At 40.3% G+C, this 22,373-nt stretch overlaps 1 protein-coding gene and 1 pseudogene across 1 annotated transcript in view; both read left to right on the top strand.

Annotated features, from left to right (window-relative positions):
• ZNF691 (zinc finger protein 691) overlaps positions 1 to 22,373 on the top strand; it is a 42,058-nt gene that overhangs the window by 15,920 nt on the left and 3,765 nt on the right. The gene's annotated exons all lie outside the window — the stretch shown is intronic.
• LOC102471283 (F-actin-capping protein subunit beta pseudogene) lies at positions 9,250 to 10,642 on the top strand (annotated as a pseudogene).

Below are 22,373 nucleotides of genomic sequence, written 5' to 3' on the forward strand. Positions count from 1 at the left end.
GCATGCTGTTGGCATTGTTGTGAACAAACAAGGGCAAGATTCTTGCCAAGAGAATCAATGTGCGTATTGAGCATATTAAACATTCTAAGAGCAGAGATAGCTTCCTAAAACGTGTGAAGGAAAATGACCAGAAAAAGAAGGAAGCCAAAGAGAAAGGTACCTGGGTTCAACTAAAGCGCCACCCTGCTCCACCCAGAGAAGCACACTTTGTGAGAACCAATGGAAAGGAGCCTGAGCTACTGGAACCTATTCCCTGTGAATTCATGGCATGATGGGTGTTAAAAATAAACTAATCTGTGGTGTATTAAAAAAAAAATCACGCCGGGCGCGTGTGCGTGCATGCCCAAGATCCTGAGAATGGAGGAGAAGGGATTGCAGCATGGCCATCCCCCCGGGGGGTGATTTCTCGCTTTCTGTCTCTCTGTCTCTCTGTCTGTCTGGCGAGTGCATGCGCCCTATAGCAAAAACCTCTCTAAAAAAAAAATTCAAAAGATGTAGAAGATCTATATGAGGAAACCTAAAAACTGTGGAAAGAACTCAAAGAACTAAATAAATGGAGACATATTCCATGTTAACTTGATAGCAAGACTACATATCGTCAAGATGTCTGTTTTTCCCAACTTGATCTTTAGATTGCATGCAATCCCAATCCAAATCCCAACATGTTATTTTGTAGATATCAATAAAATAATTCTATAAAGTTTGTTTGCAGAGGTAAAAGACTCAGCATTTTCATTACAGTATTGAAAGAGAAGAAGAAAGTTGGGGGACTGACGTTGGAATTCAAGACTTATGAGAAAGCTCTAGTAATCAAGACAGTGTGTTTGGTGAAAGAGTAGATAAATATTGGGTTATTGGAAAAGTCATTGTGTGTTTTCCTATGCAAAAATGCATCATGAACCAATAGTTCAATGGTACAGTAAGACTAGAGAGAAATAAAATACAGCCACACATGTATAGTCGACAATTTTTGACAAAAGGAGAATGGAGCAAAGATCTTTTCAATAAATGGCATTGGAATAACTGGACATTCATGTGTAAAAACATCTAATCACAGGCTTTGAACTTGTCCTAAAAATAACCTAAAATGAATCATAAGCCTAAATGTAAAACACAAAACAATGAAACTCTGAGAAGACAGGATACATAGGTGAACATTTAGGTAACCTTGGGTATGATGGTGACTTTTAGATACAACACTAAAGGCACATCCATGAAAGAAGTAACTGATAAATTGGACTTTATACTATTGAAATTTTCTGCTCTGAGAAAGATAATGCCAAGAGAATGAGAAGGCCACCCACAAAATGGGAGAAAATATTTGTAAGAGATCTATCTGATAAAGAACTTCATTTGAAATATGAACAAGTCTTTGTAAAAAGACTCAAAAATAAGAAAACAAACAACTTGATTTTAAAAATGACAGAGGGTGAGAAATAAGGGTAAAAAATAATATATATGAATATATACATACTATATATACATATCTATATATACATGAAAGTAGAAATGGAAAATTATTAATGATAAAATTTATGATTAAGCCACTATGTAGTGTATTCTGGATGGGAAATCACATTTTGTATGCTGTGACTATGCTCAGGGAATGAATGTAAATTAATTAATTTTAAAAAATGTTTCAGAAAAAAAAATTTCCAAAAAAATAGCTATTTAATGACTGCAGTAAGCTATATAGCCCCAACTAGGTATACATTATAGTATATTCATTCTACTCCCTGAGGTTTATGCCTAAAGTCAGACGTGTGTTCATAGATATATATATATCAGCTACACTTGCTATTGAATGTATTTAGATTAATTAATTAAGATCTCTAGTGAATCAATATGTGAAAAGGAGGGGTGGCATGCAAAGCAAGTGCAGGCACCAGAGACAGTTTATCTAAGGGTGGGAAATGGTAGAGGTGAGAGATAGAGAATTGGGGTGGGGGGAGAAACAAAATATATAAGAAAAAAGAAATGGAAACTTATTTGTTGACAGTAACACATATGGTAATATCCTTGATTGAGCCAATACACAATGTATTCTGGATGGAAAATCTCATTTTGTATACTGTAATGATGTACAGTGAATGAACATAAATAAATAAATTTTTAAAAAGCAAGGGGGGGAACCAGCAGTTAGTGTAATGGCTATGTCGCTGGACTCCCACGTAGTCGACCGCGGTTCGCGTCCCGGACCCGGTGGCTTAAAACTCACGCCGGGCGCGTGTGCGTGCGTGCCCAAGATCCCGAGAGGAGAATGGAGGAGAAGGGATTGCGGCGTGACCATCCCCCCTGGGGGGTGATTTCTCGCTTTCTGTCTCTATGTCTCTCTCTGTCTGTCTGGCGAGCGCATGCGCACTATAGTGAAAAAAAAAACCTCTCAAAAAAAAAAAAAAAAAGCAAGGGGAAAAAAATGGGTGGAGGACTTGAACATACACCTCACCAAAAATATACAGATGATAAATAAACATATGAAATGATGCTCCACATCATGTCAATAGAGAATTACAAATGAAAACAATGATGAACCACAACTACATACCAATTAGAATGGATAAAATTCAGAACAGTGACATCAGTTGTTGAAAAGGATGTGGAGCAACAGAAAATTTCATTACTTGCTGATAGGAATGCAAATGATACAGCCACAGGATCGGCAAGTGGCTTGGTGATTAAGGGCGCTGGAATCCCACATGGTCAACCATGGTTCAAGTCCTGGTCCTGGCAGCTTGCTTTCTCACTTTCCCTCTCTCTCTTACTCTCCGTCACACACTCTGTCCCTCTCTGGTCAAATTAAAAATGAATAAATAAATAAAGTTAAATAAAATAATTCTTTAAAAGAATGATAGAGCCACTTTGGAAGACAGTTTGGCTATTTCTTACAAAACTAGACATACTTTTAGCATGCAATCCAGGAATTACACTCCCGGGTATTTACCCAAAAGAACTGAGGGATTATGTCCACACACAAAAAAGTATACACTGAAGTTTATAGTAGCTTTATTCATAATTGCCAAAACTTGGAGTAAACAAGATGTCCTTCAGTAAGTGTCTAGATAAATAATTGTGGTACATTCACACACAGACTATTAATCAATACTATAAGGAAATGAGCTTACAAATCATAAAAAGACATAGAGGAAATAAATGCTTATTACTATATGTAGAAAGTTCATCTGAAAAAGGTCGCACACTGTATCACTCCACCTTATGACATTCTGAAAAGGTAAAACTATGTAGACAATACAAAGATCACTTCTTGGCAGGGGCTAGGGTGGAGGGAGGGATGAATAGATGGAGCATAGAATATTTTTAGGGCAATGAAAAACTAGGTATGATACTCTTAATGGTGGATATGTGTCATACATTTCTACTAACCCATGGAATGTACAATACTAAGAGTGAACATTAAAGTAAACTATAATCTTTGGGTGATAATGATATTGTCAGCGTAGGTTCATCAGTTGTAATAAGCATACCCTTCTGATGGAGATATCGATAATGGAAAAGGATATACAAGTGTGGGAGCAGAAACCATAGGGAATATCTCTGTGCCTTCTCAATTTTGCTATGAACTTAAAACTGCTCTAAAATAAATGAAGTCTTTTTTCAGTTTGCTACAGGGCATGTATGCTCACCAGAGGGCAAGAGACAGAGGAGAGAGAGAGAGAAAGACAGAGGAGAGAGAGAGAGAAAGTGAGAAAGACACCCATCCTCGCCCCTCCCAGGAGGATGACCACATTGCAATCCCTTCTTCTCCATTCTTAGGATTCCTAGATCTGGGACTTGGATCACACAGTTGGCTGCGTGGGATCCAGCTGCCTTAACCACCACACCACCTGGCTGGCCCAGTAAAGTCTTAAAAAAAAAAGAGAGAGAGAGCTGTAACTATAAACTATCAGAGAATCACCATCTATATAAAAACACATAGGCTGAAAGAAAAGATGAAGAAAATATTTCATACAAATCATAACCAAAAGAAAGCAGAGGTAGCCATATTTAGATTATAAAAAATGTTATTATATACCTTAAGTCAAATCTGTTACAAAGGACAAAGAACATTATATAATGGCAAAGGGGTCAATTCACTATAAAGATAACAATTATAAACATTATAGCACCTTACAGCAGAGCACTGAAATTCTTACATTTTTTTTGGAGAGGTTTTTGCTATAGGGCATGTGCCCTTGCTAGAAAAACAGAGAGACAGAAAGCGAGAAATCACTCCCCGGGGGGATGGCCACGCTGCAGTCCCTTCTCCTCCATTCCCCTCTTGAAATCTTGAGCACGCATGCACATGTGCCTGGTGCGAGTTTAAGCCAACGGGTCCAGGACTTGAACCACAGTCTCAAACTGTGGTCGGCTACATGGGAATCCAGTGATGTAGCCATTATGCCATCTGCTGGTCCTAAGAACACCCAAATTTCTACTTCTCTCTTCAATTCTGTCAGTGTTTGTGTTATATATTTGGGTGCTGTACATGTGCCAGGAATGTTTTTCACTGGCACTGGGATTTGAACAATCAACCATGTAGGATCCAACCTCCTTAATGGCTGCACTGTGGGGCCGGCCCACCAATTTTTTTTTTCTGACCACAATGAACCATAATGAAATTAAATAGAAATCAATGGCAAGGCCAACCATGATGGTGTAGCAATAATGCAATGCTCTGTGATGCTAAGGTTATATGAGAAGGTCCTGGGTTTGCATCCCAAGGCCTTCCTGTGCATAGTAGGCATATGTATGCATGCCTGTGATCCATCATGGCTAAAGCTGGGGTGGGATTGCAGCAGGATTAAAGACCTTGTCAAGGGTGCCCTCCCCACTGTGTCTCCCTCTTATGGAAGAGATAAATTAACTTTTTTCTAAAAATTTGCTATGGGGTGTGTGCTTATTGGAGAGAGAAAGAGAGTGTGAGAGAGAAAATGGTCACTACTCAGTCCTTTCTCCATTCTCCTCTTGGGATTTGGGACACATATGTCTGGCATATTTTTCAAGTTGCTCAGTCTGGGACTCAAATCATGCAGTTGGCCATGTGGAATCCAGCCATCTTAGTCACCACACCACCAGCTTGCTGAACTTTAAAAAACAAAAACAAAACAAAACAAAAAACTCAGAGTTAAATTAGGAAATTTCCAAGTAAGTGGAAATTAAACCAGTGGACCAAAGAAGAAAATCACATATGAAATTGAAAATGCCTTTAGGGGCCAGCAGGTGGCATAATGGTTAAAGCACTGGACTTCCACATGGAAGCTCCACATGTGGGCTCCCACATGGCTGACTGTAGTTCTAGTTTGAGTCCCAGATCTGGAGGCTTAAAACTCATGCTGGCTGCATGTGCATGCATGCTCAAAGTCCCAGGAAGAGAAGGGATTGTGGTGTGGCCATCTCCTGTGGGGTGATTTCTCGCTTTCTCTTTCTCTGTCTCTCTGGGGAGTACATGCACTCTATAACAAAAATCTCTCCTAAAATTAAAAAAAAAAAAGAGGAAAAAATAAAAGAGCTTTCAATAAATGAGAATGGAAACAACATACCAAAAGCAGGACTAAAAAGGAAGGTTATAGTGGAAAACACATTGAAAGAAGAAAGACCTCAAATCAACAACCTAATTTTACACCCTAAGGAATTAGAAAAAGAGCACACTAAGCCCAACATTAGCAGAAAGAAGGAAATACTAAATATTAGAGCAGAAATAGAGAACAGGCAAACAATAGGAAAAAAGTGAAATGTGTGTGTGTGCGTGTGTGTGTTGTTGTTGTTTTTAAGATCAGCAGAGTTGAGAAGCCCTTAGCAATACATGAACTGAGAAAACAGCAATGACAAAAAGAAGACTCAATTAAAATCAGAAGTGAAAAAGAAAGGCCAGCTAGTTAGGATGGTGGTTAATTAACTGCCTTGTTCAAGTCCCAGATCTGGTAGCTTGAGAAACACACTAGGTGCATGTACCTGTGTACCCAAAATCCTGACAGGGGAATGGAGGAGAAGGAATTTTAGTGTGACCATCCCCCTATGAGGTTGTTTCTATCCTTCTCTCTCTGTCTCTAATTTTTGCTGTAGTGTATGTGGGCTCATACACTACAGCAAAAATTAAAGAAATGAATACAGACATTATAACCCATGCAGAAATAAAATGGTTCATAAGAGTGCTATGAATAATTATACACCATCAACTGGATAAGCTAGAGGATATGGATACATTTCTGCAAAAAACAAACCTATCAAGACTAAATAATGAAGAAATATAATATGTAAACGGACTAATAACTAGTATGGAGATTTAATCAGTAATAAAAAAAAAGTTCACAACAAAGAAAAGCCAAGGACCAGGTGATTTCATTGGTGGATTTGATCAGATATTTAAAGAAAAATTAGCTGAAGCCCTCAAGTTTTACCAGTAAGTTGAAGAGGAGGAAACATTTCCAAACTCATTTTATGAGGCCACCATTACCCCAATACCAAATGTGAACAAAAGATATTACAAGAAAAAGACTATAGACAAATATTCCCAACAAAATCTTAGTAAATTAAATTCAACACCACATTACAAGGATTATACACTATGACCAATTGGGATTTGTCCCTGGAATGCAAGGATGGTTCAACATATACTAATCAATAATTGTAATACACCACAGTAACAGAATTAAGGACAAAAGTCATGTGAACATCTCAATTGATATAGAGAATACATTTGACAAAATTCATCACCTTTCATGATAAAAACACTCAACAAACTCAGAAGGAAATTACCTCAAAATAAAGACCATATATATAACATATATATAAAAACCCCACATCTAACATCATATTAAATGATGAAAAACTGACAGCTTTCCATCTAAGATCAAGATAGACAAATATGGCCACTGCCATCACTTCTATTCAATATAGCACTGTTCATCAGAACAAGTGAGCAAAAAAAAAAAAAAAAAAAAAGAAGAAAGAAAGAAAGAAAAGAAAAGAAAAGGAATTCAAATTGGATGGGAAGAAGTAAAATATCTTTGTTCATCGAAGAATAAAACCTTATATATAGAAAACCTTAGTCCACAAAAACAAAAACATGCTGTTTTAATTAATTACAAACTCAGTGCAATTCCCATAAAATCATCAGTGACATTCTTCACAGGAGTAGAAAAAAACTAATAAATTTGTCTGGGATTGTAAAAGACTCCATATTGCTAAGGCAATACTGTGCAAAAAGAATACATTTTAAAGTATCTCAGTATCTGACTTCAAAATGTATTACAAAACTCTAATACTCAATACAGTATGATACTGGCACAAAACTGACACGTAGACCAATGGAACAGAATAGATAATCCAGAAGCTAACTCCAAAACATATAGTCAACTGTTTTTTGACAAAGGGCACAAGATCCAATGGAAAAAAAGTCTTTCAGCAAATGGTGCTAGAAAAACTGGATATTGGGAACCAGCAGTTAGCGTAATGGCTATGTCGCTGGACTCCCACGTAGTTGACCGCGGTTCGTGTCCCGGACCCGGTGGCTTAAAACTCACGCCGGGCACGTGTGCGTGCATGCCCAAGATCCCGAGAGGAGAATGGAGGAGAAGGGAGGGATTGGGGCCGGACCATCCTCCCTGGGGGGTGATTTCTCGCTTTCTGTCTCTATGTCTCTCTCTGTCTGTCTGGCGAGCACACACGCCCTACAGTGAAAATCTCTCAAAAAAAAAAAAAAAACTGGATATCCATCTCTAGATAATGAAACAATAAGTAGAGTGAAGAGATAGTCCACGGACTGGGAGAAAATATTTGCAAACTATACGTCAGATAAAGGATTGGTCACCAGAATTTATAGTGAACTCAAGCAGCTCATCTGCAGAAAAAAACTAATATTCTAATTAAAAAAATGGGCAATCTATCTAAATATACTGTTGCCAGCTATTAAGTCCAGTTGCTGCTGCTTGTGGTTAATGAGAGGCAAAGCCTAGAGAGGAAGGGAGCTTATTTCTGTAACCAGTTACAGGGAGACAGTTAACAAATACCTTTAAACTGTCTCGAAAAGCAAAACATGTTTTCAGTATTTATAGGTACAAGACACAAGCATGTGCATTTCATTTTTCTCAATGATCAATCAGAATCAATTGCTTTTTCCTGAGTGATTATCCTGACTCCTTCAAATACCCATTCCTGGTTTCTCATCTGACTGTTTCTCAAACAGATCTCCCTGTGACTCAGCACTTGCTCTGATTGTTTATGTGGAGGCCTTCTTAATTCAGGGACAAGGACCAGCAGGTGGCATGGTGGTTAAGGAGCTGGGCACTCCCACATGGCCAACCATGGTTTGAGTCCCTAGACCTGCTAGCTTTCTCTCTCTCTTTTTCTCTCTTGTCAAATTAAAGTAAATTAATTAAAAAAAAAAATACAGGGACTAGTAGATGGCATAATGATTACATTGCTGTACTCCCATATGGCAACTCACATGGCAACTGTGGTTTGAGTCTTGATCTGATGGCTTAAAAATCACACTGGGCATGTGTGTGTGCCCAAGATCCCAGGAGGAGAATGAAGAAGGGTTTATGGCATGGTCAGCAACCCCACCCCACCCCCCGCCCCGACCTCCCAGGGATGATTTCTCGCTTTCCCTCTCACTGTCTCTGCCTCTTTCTGCCTGGCAAGCTCATGCGCCCTAAAGCAAAAGGCTGCAGTCCTGCTAAACCTTAAGCCAGTCTGCTTCAAGACAACTCTCAGAGGAAGACATACAAATGGCCAAAAAGCATAAGGGAAAAAGCATTCAACACTTCTTATAAGGGAAATACAAATCGAAACCACAATGAGATATCATTGAAACCCAGTCTGAATCAAAAACACAAAAAATAAGTGTTGGAGAAATTGTGGAAGGAAAAGAACCTTTATACACTATTGGTGGGAATGTAAATTAGTACAGCTAGCGTGGAAAACAATAAGAAGTTTCCTAAAATATCTACAAATAGAACTATCATGTGACCCAGTAATCCCACTCCTGGGTATTTAACTAAAGGATAGGAAATCACTGTCGGAGAGACACTTGCACATCCATGTTTATTGCAGCATTATTCACAATAGCTAAGACATGGACTCAACCTAAGTGCCCAATAACTGATCACTGAATTAAGAAATATGGCACATGTACACAATGGAATACTATCCAGTCATAAAGAACAGTGAGATTCTGTCATTCTGTACAAAGTGAATGAACCTAGAAGATGTAATGCTAAGTGAAATAAACCAGATTATGAAAGACAAACATGTATGTTCCTGCTTAACATAAACTGAATGTATGCACTTTATGGCAGAAATTGAAAGATTCAAAGACTTAGAAGTAGAGAGGGCACCTACAGATACCAGAGGCTGAATGAGGGATGACAGGTAGTGGGGGGAAGGTCAGAAAAAAAAAGATTTACAGATACAAGAATTCACATAGTAGGGGAGTGAGGCACTGACCTGGATATTCACTCATGGGCACCCAGGCAAGTGGAAGTGCTGGACCATGCTGCAGGGTCAGGGGAGAGCCACAGATGCTGACCTGGACCGCCACCACCACCACAAGTGACCAGCAGCTGGACTGTGCCTTGGACCTAATGAGGTGCTTATCTCCACAGCAAATTGAGAAGAACCTTAGCGACCTGATGGACCTGGTCCCCACACTGTGGCAGTCTTCTGTTGACCAGCCATTGGAGATTGCCAAAGACGAAGTGGTGGGAAAAGATTACCTTTTGTGTGATTACAACAGAGACAGGGACTCCTACAGGTCACTGTGGAGTAACAAGTATGACCCACCTTTTGAAGATGGGGCCATGCTGTCTGCTTGGCTGAGAAAGCTGGAGGTCAAAGCCAACAATGCCTTTGACCAGTACTGAGATCTATGATTTGAAGATGGTGTTTCATCTGTCTGTGTCTGGGGTCTAGATGGAGTGATCCTCATCAAGAAGGCTGGAGATGGATCAAAGGAGATCAAAGACTGCTGGGGTTCCATCCACATGGTGGAAGTGCAGCAGAAGTCCAGTGGTCGCACTGCCCATTACAAGTTGACCTCCACGGTAATGCCGTGGCTGCAAACCTACAAGTCCAGCTCTGGCACCATGAACTTTGGAGGCAGCCTTGCCAGACAAATGGAGAGGGCTGAAACTGAGTAACTGCTCCCACACCTATTGGGTGCCTGGTAGAGGGCATGGAGAATGAAATCAGAAGTACTCCGAATGAGATCTACCTTGGAAAAATGAAGGACGTCATCAATGGGCTGAAGTCTGTGCAGACTTTTGCAGACAAATCTAAACAAGAAAGCTCTTTAGAATGACCTAGTGGAGAAAGCAGTGGTGTAAACCTCCTCTTGGCGCTAACTGGACGCGCCCATGCACTCAGTAGATCCTTTCTTAGAAAACTCGTCTTCTGCTCCCTCTCCCTCATCCCTTTACTCCCAAAGTCACAACTTCCATCATTTGCCAACAGTACAGCACCATCTCTCCCCTAGAATAAAGCCCAATAAACACCCTTCTTCAGCCCCAAGGTCTGCTTCCCACCACATTTTGCTGTCAAAACTCAAAATTTCTGTAGAGACTGTGTGTATTCGTTCTCTTTGGGCCCGGTTTTTTTTTTCCCTCTTCCCCCCATTTATATGCATAAGGCACATTGTCAGCCTTCCCTCCCCTCCCACCTTTTTGTTACATTGATGTAAAAAATATAAAACAAAAAAATTTTATGAAGTAACTGTGGTGTGTGAAAGATAGAAGAAAAATGGAAAATCTAATTCCATGTGTGTTTGGCAATTGCTTGGGGTTGGGAGCCAGGGGATCAGGACAACTCTTGGATGGAGGAGAGGTGGCCCTCAACATTGTCCTGCACACTTACTCCTGCCCATAGAGATCACGTGAGGGGGGGTCTGGGGCAGGTGGGGTGCTGACTATTCTGCTCTCTGGCTAGGTGCTTTTTCTGTAAATTTTTATGGAATGCAAAAGGAGTTTTGTTTATTTATTTATTTGTAAAGCAAAAAAAAAAACAAATTTGTAAAGCAAGAAACAAAACAAAAAACCTATATCTTCAACTTGAACCTTCATACTTTAAAAAAAATAAATATAAAAAATAGGACCTGGGATGCTAAAATATGCATGTAAACAAGGCATATATAATATATACAATAATATTAAAAAAGCATTACCAATAAAATATATATTATATATATATAAATTTGAAAGTGCAGGGGCCAGTGGGTGGTATGGTGGTTAAGGTTCTAGAATCCCACATGGCCGACCATGGTTCTAGTCCTAGACCTGGTGACTTACTTTCCTTCTCTCTATCTCTCTCTGGTCAAATTAAAATAATAATAATAATAAATAAATAAAACAAAATAATACTTTAAAAATTTTTATAAAGAAAATTGAAGGTACGTAACAATGTAATGTTACTTGTTGAAGATAATAGTAACATCCTTGATATCTTTATTCTTTACACCATGAACTCAAGAACACTGGGAAGAAAAGGTAGGAGTCATGTTATGAAACCTATAATCCTTTTGCAACTTCAGCTTGTTTACTGTAAACTAAAACATGCCTTTTGGGGCAATAAACCTGATGAGCGTTGGGTATAACCTAAGTCTCAGGCTTATGCTTTAGTAAGTCCTTTAAGGTTTAAGTGGACCATTGGGTGCATGTGTCCGAATGCCCCAAATCTCTACAGGATGGAGAAATGGAGGAACAGGAAATGCATTGTGCCCGTGTCCCACTGGGAGTGCCACTCCCTCTCCCTCTCTGTCTCTAACTTTCTTTCTGGCCAGCCCATCCATCCTCTGGAAATTAAAAAAAAATTTTTTTTATGAACCTTGAATTCCACAGGCTGTTCTGGACTGCTTCTCTTTCAAATTACTAAAGCAATAAAAATTCAATTCCAATTAACAAAGGAGAAAACATAGATTAACAAAACCCAATCAATCCTAAAGAAAAGAAGCTCAAATAGAAATTTTTGTCAAATATAAAATGAAATAAATTCACCAAAGACAAAAACTTTTCAGATCAGTTAAGACAATCCAAATCCAGCCATATGCTACTTACAAGAGATACACCTAGGGGCCAGTGATGTGATTGAGGGCACTGGACTTGCACATGGCCAACCTCAGGTCCCCTACCTGTTGGCTTGCCTTCTCACTTTCCTTCTCTCTCTCTCGCTGGTAAATGCATGTGCCTGATAGTAAATTTAAAAGTAATAATAAATAGGGGCCAGCAGTTGGCGTAATGGCTGTGTCGCTGAACTCCCAGTTAGCTGACTGCGGTTCAAGTCCTGGGCCCGGTGGCTTAAACTTGCACAGGGCATGTGTGCATGTGTGCCCAAGATCCTGAGAGGAGAATGGAGGAGAAGGGATTGCAGTGTGGCCATCCCCTCAGGAGTGATTTCTCACTTTCTGTCTCTCTGTCTCTCTGTCTCTCTCTGTCTTTTTGGCGCGCGCATGTGCCCTATAGCAAAAACCTCTCCAAGAAAAAAAAAAGTAATAATACATAAAATTAAATAAATGATTCTTAAAACAAAAACAAGAAATGTACCTACAGTGTAAGCACATAGACTGAAGGTAAAAGGATTTAACCACTGTGGTCTGTGGGTTACAGTAGCCAGATCCCGTATTGCCAATCCCACAGTTGGAGTCACAGACCTTATGGCTTAAGAAATGTGTGTGCATACCCAAAATCTCATCTCTTTGGGAGAGATGGAAGAGAAGGGATTGTGTGTGACAGTTCCACAAGGGGTGCTTTTTAAAAAAAAAAAAAATTATTTATTTAATTCCATTTGTTGTTATTTTTTTTAATTTGACCAGAGAGAGACAGAAAGAGGGCGAAAGCAAGAAAGCAAGCTGCCAGGTCCCGGACTTGAACTGTGGTCAACCATGTGGGAATGTAGCACCTTTAACCACCATGCCACCTGCTGGCCCCTGCAAGGGGTGCTTTCTTCCCTCCCTCTAACTCTGTTGAGCACCTACACTCTCTGGCAAAAAGTTAGAAAGGAAGAAAGGAAGGAAGAAAAAGAAAGGAAGGAAAGAAGGAGAAAAAATAAGAGAAAAGAAAAGGAAAGGAAAGAAAAAAATTACTAATCAAAAGAAATTTCATGTTTAGCAATGTGATCAGAAAATAATAGGAAAAGCCTTACTAGGGATAAAAAGGGCCAAATAGCCCCAGCTGGTGGTGTGGTGGTTAAGGCACTGAATCTCACATGGCTAACTATTCGTTTGAGTCCTGGTGGGTTGAAAAACATGTGGGTATGTGTGTGCATGTCCCTCAAATTCTGAGTGGAGAATGGAGGAGAGGGATTGCAGTGTGGTGATCTCCCTGGGAGGAGATTTTTCACTTGCTCACTATCTCTTATCTGTCTCTCTCTGGTGAGCACATGGGCCCTATGGCAAAAATTTGAAAATAAAAAAAAGCGGGGAGGGCACATAATGATGAGGGATAATTCACCAGGAACATGTAGTTCTAAAGTTATAAGCACCTAATAACAAAGTGTGGCGCGTGAAGCGTGGCCTTGGTACTTCTGGTAGGAAGCCCTAAGAATCAGTGTGTGCTTTGCTATACCATATAGAGCAAGAGTCAGGCCAGAAAATGGTGTGATGGTTAAGGCAGCTGGATCCCACATCGCCATAGCCGAATGTGTTGTTTGAGTCCTGGACCCAGTGGGTTGAGGAACACACTGGGCTGGTGAGCACCCAAAATCCTGAGAGGAAAATGGAGAAGGGACTGTGGTGTGCTATTGCCCCTTAGGGGTGCTTTCTCACTCTGCACCCCCCATCTCTCTCTGGTGAGTGTAGGTGTCCTGTCACGCATACACACACGAGAGTGAACAGAGGGAAACTTGCTTCGAAATGTAATTTTGTTTGTAAGAGTGACTTGATCTCAACTCTCATGAACACCCTTGTTTACTCAACACACAAGTAAAACACATACGGCACCTTGAATAATCAACAGAGCCTGTTCTTTGGAGAATATAAAAAGGCAAGGCACAGACCAAGGTTCGCCTGTAATATCAGTACAGTGCGTTCACTCTCAGAGTGTCTCCCATTCTAAAACACATGCATTGCAGCGTCATCCCGTGAAGGAAGCCACCTTCTTGAGACTGCCTTGCAAGACAGGGACAGTGTTGGAACCAGACTTCATTGCAGGACTTTGAAATCTCCTTGAGACGTGGGACGTGGTTTGTTAATTTCTCTGTTCTCTCTCTTTTCCAGTTAACTATATCATGTGTAGTATTCTTAATGTTAATCATATAAATCAATATTTAAGAATATAGTCATATAAGTAATATATCCATAGGATTTAGCTCATAGCTGGATACAAGCTAAATCCTAGCATTTGTATATGTGTGCAGAAGTTTGGTTTTTAGTTTGACTCTAGTTGTGACTCTCATGTCAGAATCTGCACCTTAACCATTGGCTGTGACTGTTGATTTGAATTTGTTTAAATTGCAACAAATAAAAGCTTGACATTGTAGAAAGAGACAAATCTCTTGTAGTTGTTTTGTTTTGTTTTGAGAGGTTTTTGTCATAGGGCACATGCGCTTGCTGGAAGAACAGAGAGAGACAGAGAGACAGAAAGCAAGAAATCACCCTCCTGGGGGGATGGCCATGGCACAATTCCTTCTCCTCCAGTCTCCTCTTGGGTCTTTGGGCATGCACACACACATGCCTGGAGTGAGTTCTAAGCCGCCGGGTCTGGGACTCGAATTGTGGTCGACTATGTGGGAATTCCGTGACATAACCATTATGGCATCTGCTGGTCCTGCTGCTGCTGATAGTAGTTTTTACTTCTGCTCACAACACACATGCTCTCTTTTTCCACTGCCATGGCAATCATGACCATTCCAGTTAGTACTTCTCCCTCAGCCTTGGTCTCAGAGTAAAGATGACAGTTATACCCGTGGCCACTTCATAATGGATGTGGAGCATAAGAAAGAAGTAAACCTTTGGTGGGTTCTTTTCTTTTGACAGTTTACCAAGATTTATATTACATATGATGAACTGCATGTATTTAATTGTACAATTAGATATTTTGACATAGGCATGCACCTGTAAAGCCACCACCACAGTCAAGATAATGTATACATCTATTGCCCCTAAGAGTTTCTTCATACCCTCATTCTCATCCTTCTGCACTCTCCGTTTTGTTTCAGATAACCACTGACTCTTTGGTGCCTGTAAATTAGCTTGCATTTTTTAGAGTTTCTCAGAAATAGAATCACTCAGGGCCCAGCTGCGATAATGCAGGCAGCGGAAGTGGCACTACAGAATCTAGAGACCATATTGGAAGGCTCCCGGTCTGTGCCCCAGCTTTACCTGTACACACGAAGCATGTGCCTGATCCTGGTTGTCTGGTGGTCTTGGGGGAGAATTGCAGCACAAAGACATTGTCCAGGGTGCTTGTCTGTCTTTCTCTCATATGAAGAAAATTAATAAATAATCTTTAGAAAATAGAATCGTGCAGTTTTTACTCTTATTTTGGTCTGACTTTCAGTCAGCATAATTATTTTGAGATTTGTGCATGCTGTAGTGTATAGAAATAGTTCATTCATTTTTATTGAATTGTAATCTATTGTATGGCCATACATTTATATGTTTATCTACTCACCTATTGATGGAAATTTTGATTGTATTCAGCTTTGTTTTTTTTTAAGATTTTTTGCCATAAAATTTTTTTGCACTTGCAGAGACAGAGAGAGAGAGGGAAAGTAAGAAGTCACCCCCCCAGAGCAGATGGGCATGCTGCAATCCCATCTTCTCTGTTCTCCTCTTGGGGATTTTGGGCATGCACACATGTCCAGCATGTTTTCTGGGACTCAAACCTGCAGAGTTGGCCATGTGGGGTTCAGTGCCTTAAACCCCCATACCACCTGCTGGACCAGTTGCGTCTAGTTTTTGACTATTACAAATAAAGCTGTTATGAACAGTTCTGCAGAAGTCTTTGTATGGCCACGTGCTTTCATTTCTCTTGGGTAAATACCTAGGAGTGGCTGAAACAGGTGGTAGGCGTATGTTTACCTTTTTAAGAAACTGCCAGAGTGTACCATTGTAGTTTTAACTTTCATTTCCCTAGGGACCAGTGATGTTTAAAATATTTTTATGTGCTTATTTGCCATCTATATATCTTCTTTGGTAGGTTTTTGTTTAAATATTTGCTCCCCCTTTTTTTATTAGGTTGTTTTCTTTTCCATTCAAAATCTCTAGTCTTTGAAAGACACTAAGAGATTAAAAAGACAAGGTTGTGTGTTTGAATTTATGTTTTATATTTAAAAAGAATGATTTATTTTATTTTATTTTATTTATTTATTTTACTATAGGGCACATGTGCTCACCAGAGAGAGAGACAGACAGACAGACAGACAGACAGAGAGAAACTAAGAAAGCAGGCCACCAGATCCAGGACTCGAACCGCAGTTGGCCATATAGGAGTCCAGCACTTCCTATGGAAGTTTTCCATGTGATAAAATAATACAGTATTGGGACCAGCAGTTAGCGCAATGGCTATGTCGCTGGACTCCCATGTAGTCAACCGTGGTTTGAGTCCTGGACCCGGCGGCTTAAACTCACGCTGGGCCTGTGTGTGTGTGTGTGTGTGCCCAAGATCCCGAGAGGAGAATGGAGGAGAAGGGATTGCGGCGTGGCCATCCCCCCTGGGGGGTTATTTCTCGCTTTCTGTCTCTCTGTCTCTCTCTTTCTGGCGAGTGCATGTAGCCTATAGCAGAAACTTCTCCAAAAAAGAAAAAAAAAAGATACAGCATTATAGACATACATTGTGCCCATGTCACTTACGAGAAAGCATAAATACCCCATAAGCATATTAAAAAAAATTAGACCAGCCCCATGGCATAGTGGTTAAGCGAGCTGGGTCCCATATGGCCAACTACACAGTTTTAGTCCTGGATCCTGCAGCTTGAGAAATGTGCCAGGTGTATGTGTGTGCATGCTCAAAGTCCTGACAGGATAGAGAGATGGAGAAGGGAATGCAGCATGATCATACCCTGCAGAAAGTGCGTTCTCCTTCTGCATCTCTCTGTCTCTCTCTGCTGAGTGTGTATAGCTTTTTATTAAATTAGAGAGAGAGAGAGAACACATATGAAAAAATGTTCAGGTTTATTTAAAATCAGGGAAATATAAGCTGAGACCACAGAAAAATAATCCTATTTCATAATCACCAAATGTTAACTACAATATGGAGTAATAGAAACTTTCAGAAGTTGCTGATATTGGCATAACCGGTTAAACTTCCACAGGAAAATAGTATAACATTATCTTAAAATGCTGAACATGCATGTACCCTACAATGTAACAATTCTACTTCTGGGTATACACCTTAGAGGAACTCTTGCATATGCAAACCAAGAGATGTAAAAAAATATTTATAGTGGTATTGTCCATAATAGAATATTCACACAGTTTCAAAGTATCACTCGATACTACAACATCACATATGTAGTATGTTTGTCAAAAATGACTAACCTGGGGCCCGTAGGTGGCATGTTGGTTAGGATGCTGTACTCCCACATGGCTGACTGTAGTTCAAGTCCCGGACCTGGCAGTTTGCTTTCTCACTCCCTCTCTTTCTGTCTCCATGTCTCTCTCTGGTCAAATTCATAATAATGAATAAATAAATGAAATAAAATGAATAATTCCTTTTTTTAGATTTTTGCTATAGGGCACGTGTGCTTGCTGGAGAGACAGAGAAACAGAAAGCCAGAAATCACCCTCTAGGGGGGATGATCACACCACAACCCCTTCTCTTTCATTCTCAACTCAGGATTAGGGGCATGCATGCACATGCGCCTGGCCTGAGTTTTAAGCCTCCAACTCTGGTACTTGAATCAGGGTCGGCTGTGTGGGAGTCCAACAACGTAACCATTATGCCATCTGTTGGTCCCAAAATGAATAATTCTTTAAAAAAGAATTATTCTTTAAAAAAGAATTATTAGGAGAGGGAACCAGCAGTTAGCATAATGGTTATGTCGCTGGACTCCCACGTAGTCGACCGCGGTTCGCGTCCCGGACCTGGCGGCTTAAAACTCATGCCAGGCGCGTGTGCGTGCATGCCCAGGATCCCGAGAGGAGAATGGAGGAGGAGGGATTGCGGCGTGACTATCCTCCCTTGGAGGTGATTTCTCGCTTTCTGTCTCTCTGTCTCTCTCTCTCTGTCTGGCGAGCACACGCACCCTATATAGCGAAAACCTCTCCAAAAAAAAAAAAAAAGAATTATTAGGAGAGAGTGAGATAAATTAGAATGTAGGACATTTGGGTTCATTTAGACAACAAGACTAGTAATGATTTCAACACAGGTAAAGTAGATGAGCAACTGTATGTTTTATTAACTTAAACTGGCTTTACTGAAGGTGACAGGAGAAACAACTGTAGGTCCAAATCCTATAAGCTTTTTTGAATGTAAAGGCTCAAGAAAGTCTTTGGTTTTATGACGTTATCTCTTTGCCTTCTGCATGAATTGCTTTTTTCTTTTTAAAGACTTATTTTACTTAACTTTATTTGTTTTTTCAAATTTGACTAGAGAGGGACAGAGCAAGAGAGACAGAGAGCAAGTGAGAAAGCAAGCCGTCAGGTCTGGGACTTGAACCACAGTCGGCCATGTGGGAGTCCAGTGCCATTAACCACTATACCACCTGCTGGCCCCATGAATTGCTTTTAAGTGCCTCTCTAGACATTCTCCTAAGGTAGAGCTAACTCCTCTGTTTCCTTCCTTCCTTCCTTCCTTCCTTCCTTCCTTCCTTCCTTCTCTCCCCCTCTTTTTTCTTTTCTTTTCTTTCCATTTCTTTTCTTTTCTCTTTTTTTCTTTTTTCTTTTTTTCTTTCCTTTCCTTTTCTTTTCTTTTCTTCTTCTCTTTTCTTTTCTTTTCCTTTCCTTTCTCTTCTCTTCTCTTTTCTTTTTCCTTCCTCTTTCTTTTTCTTTTCTTTTCCTTTCCTTTCTCTTCTCTTCTCTTCTCTTTTTCCTTCCTCTTTCTTTCTTTTTCTTTTTTTTCTTTTGTTTCTTCTCTCTCTCTTTTTTCTTTCTGTTTACTTTTCTAATCATTCTTTTCTTCTATTCTCTTTTCTTCTTCTTTCTCTTTCCTTTGCTTGCTTTCTTACTAGAGGTTACCTTCACTCTCAGAGAGCGATGGGGAGAGAGAGAGGGAAAACAAGGAAACATCATGGGGAATGGTCACACTGCAATCCTTTCTCCTGTATCTGTCCTTCCCTTTGGGATTGTGAACATGCACGTACACACCCAGAGTATTTCATGAGCCACCTGGGTCTGGCTCTTGAACCACAGGGTCAGCCATGTGGGATCCAGTCATCTTAACCACTAGGCCATAGGCTGGCCTGTATTTCTTCCCTCCCCCCCTTCATTTGCCAGAGTGCATGTGGGCTTTTCAGAGAGAGACAGAGAAACAGAAAGAGAGAGAGAGACAGCACCCCCAATGGGGTGTGGCCACACTGATTCTCTTTTTCTCCATTTCTCCATCCTATCAAGATTTGGGGCAACAATGCATATACATCCTGCATGTTTTTTCAAGCACCTGGGACCAGGATGCTAGCGGGTCAGCCTAGGATCTGACTCCCATAGCCACTAGGCTATTCAGTTAGCCCATTTATTTCATTAATTTTATTTGCATGAGGTGTAATTGTTTTAGAAGATTACTATTTTACAATCGTGAGTATAATAAATATTAATAGATTCAGGAGAGAATCATTAATGGATGCTAAAACCATTGGGTATCAATCTGCAATAGTTGTGGGATAAACTGTTAATTCATTATACTACTGTTTTACCTTTTCTGAAGAAAATTTGTTTTTAGGGTGCCTGTATTTGCTGATGAGAGAAAGAAAGAGAGAGAGAGAGAGAGAGAGAGAAGAAAACACCCCCCAGTAGGGAGGACCACACTGCAATCCCTTCTATGATCTTCTCTTGGGATTTTGGGTATGCATGTACACACACCTGGCATGATTTTTCAAGCTATCAGGTCCAGAACTCAAACTACACAGTCAGTGTGTAGGATCCAGCCACCTTAACCTTCATGCCACCTGCTGTCCCTGTGAAGATACTTTTTTTTAAAAATAAAAAGTTGGAGAAAAATCAAAAATTAAAGAGTGTATCTTGTGACTGGAAAGAGGCAAGAGCAGCAAGGATAGAGTGCATGCATATTTTACCCCTACTTGGTTACCCCCATTGTGTATTGAAACCCTTACTTTGAAGATCACAAAAAGTAGAAACATTCCATAACATTTGCTTGTTTTTCTTCTCTCTGTCCATAAAGGCTGGCTGATCTATATAGTTTCTCCTAACCAATTTCATTTCTTCCATTTGACACTGCTTTGCAGAGCTGGAGGCTATATGGAAGATTAGGATTTAGATCTTGGATTGACCTTAGCATGCTGGACACATGTGCATGTCCATGATCCTGGCTGGCTGACAGGTGGCAATAAAAATGTGTATGGCGGGAAGCTAGCAGGTGGCATGGTGGTTAAGGGCGCTAGACTCCCACATGGCCGACCATGGTTCAAGTCCCAGATCTGGTGCATGTGTGGATGTGCGTGGCGGGACCAGCAGATGGTTTAATGGATATGTTGCTAGACTCCCACATAGTCAACTGTGGTACAAGTCCCAGACCTCGGTGACTTGAAATGGATGTGTGTGTGTGTGTGTGTGTGTGTGTGTGTGTGTCTAAACCCTGAGAGGAGAATGGAGGAGAAGGGATTGTGACCATCCCCCCTGGAGGGCTGATTTTCTCACTTTCTGTCTCTTTATTTCTGTCTATTGGGTGAGCGTGTGCACCCTTTAGCAAAAATCTCTCTCTTAAAAAAAAAAAAAATTGTGTATGGCATGATGAGATCCTGTTTAGGGTACCTGTCTATCTTTCTCACTCATGAAAGAAATAAAATAAACCTTAAACATAAATGAGATGGGGAAAAATAGATCATCCTAACAACAATCAAAAGGAAGTGAGAGTTGCTATATTGATTCCAGACAGAGCAGACTTTAGAGCAAGGAAAATGACCAGGGATAAAGAGGGTCATTACATAATGATTATAGGGTCAGTACTCCAAGAAAACATAACCAGCTTTAATATGTATGTGCCTCATGACAGAACTCAAAATACATGAGGCAAGACGTGATAAAGCTACTGAGCTGGCCTCATAGCACAGGAGTTGAACATTGTCCTTTGGGATCTGGATCTCACATGGCAGACTATTTTGACTCCTGGCCCCTGCGGCTTGAAAAAAACACTGGGTGGGGCTGATTGTGTGGCCTGGTAGTTTAAGCAGCCAGATCCCACATGGCCAATGAAGTGATTTGAGTCCCAGACCCAGTGACTTGAGAAATATGCCCAGCGCATGTACATGCATGCCCAAAATCCTGAAAGGAGGGAGCACTGTGCTGTGATCATTCTCCATTGGGGGTGTTTTCTCCTCTCTCTCTTTCTCTGTCTCTCTGTCTCTTTCTGTCTTTTTCCTCTAGCAAAAATCTTTAGATAAAAAAAGCTATGTCAACCTAAAAGTATGCAAAGAGATCATTTTTCAAAATTCCTTCATGGGGTATGTGAGCAAAATGTTTATTGAGAACTACTCTAAGAGAGAAAGAAATAAGGAATCTGTTTTGAGACAACAGAGGGAGATGGAACAATTTATATTCTAGGTTGTAATAAACTCTATTCTCTTGAGCCTTAATTAAAAATCAAGCTCTTAGTCCACCACAATCTTGAGGCATTGAAGGCCAGTCCTTTAGGAGAATGAGACAAAAACAGTGAGTTTAAGAAATAAAAAAATCCACTACGACTTAATAATACCCTTAGGTTTTCTCCTCACTCACTGCTTAATGCAAACATGTGGGATAATTTTTGTACAAGATTGAAATCTTTATTAAGGGGAAAACTCTGATTCCCCCACTCCTTGATGAAAACTGGTAAAGAACAGCATAAGAATTACTATGGTCAAGTCCTTGCCATTGTTATTTCACAGCATCAGTCCAGGCTTTTTAGAAGAAAGGTGGGAGTAGGGGAAGCTGATTGAAATTCAGATCTAAAGCCTGAGCTGGGAGAGATACCAAAGGACTTAGTGTCTGCAATATATTTAGGTTATAGCGCTGTAATTTAAATCCATTCTCTCCCAAATCCCCCCACCCCCACCCCAGGTTTTTGCCATAGGGCTCAGTGTGCTCACTGGAGAGAGATCAAGAGAGACAAAGAGAGGGAAAGTGAAAAATCACCCCCTGGGGGTATGGTCATGCTACAGTCACTTTCCTGCCATTCTCCTCTTGGGATTTTGAGCATGCATGCAGGCCCAGGACTTAAACTGCAGTTGTACATATGGGAGATACACACACATACACATACATACATGTATTTATATAAGACATTGCATAGTTTAGG

This window comes from Tupaia chinensis, unplaced genomic scaffold, assembly GCF_000334495.1.
Source record: "Tupaia chinensis unplaced genomic scaffold, TupChi_1.0 Scaffold000387_1, whole genome shotgun sequence".
NCBI classification, from domain to species: Eukaryota; Metazoa; Chordata; class Mammalia; order Scandentia; family Tupaiidae; genus Tupaia; species Tupaia belangeri.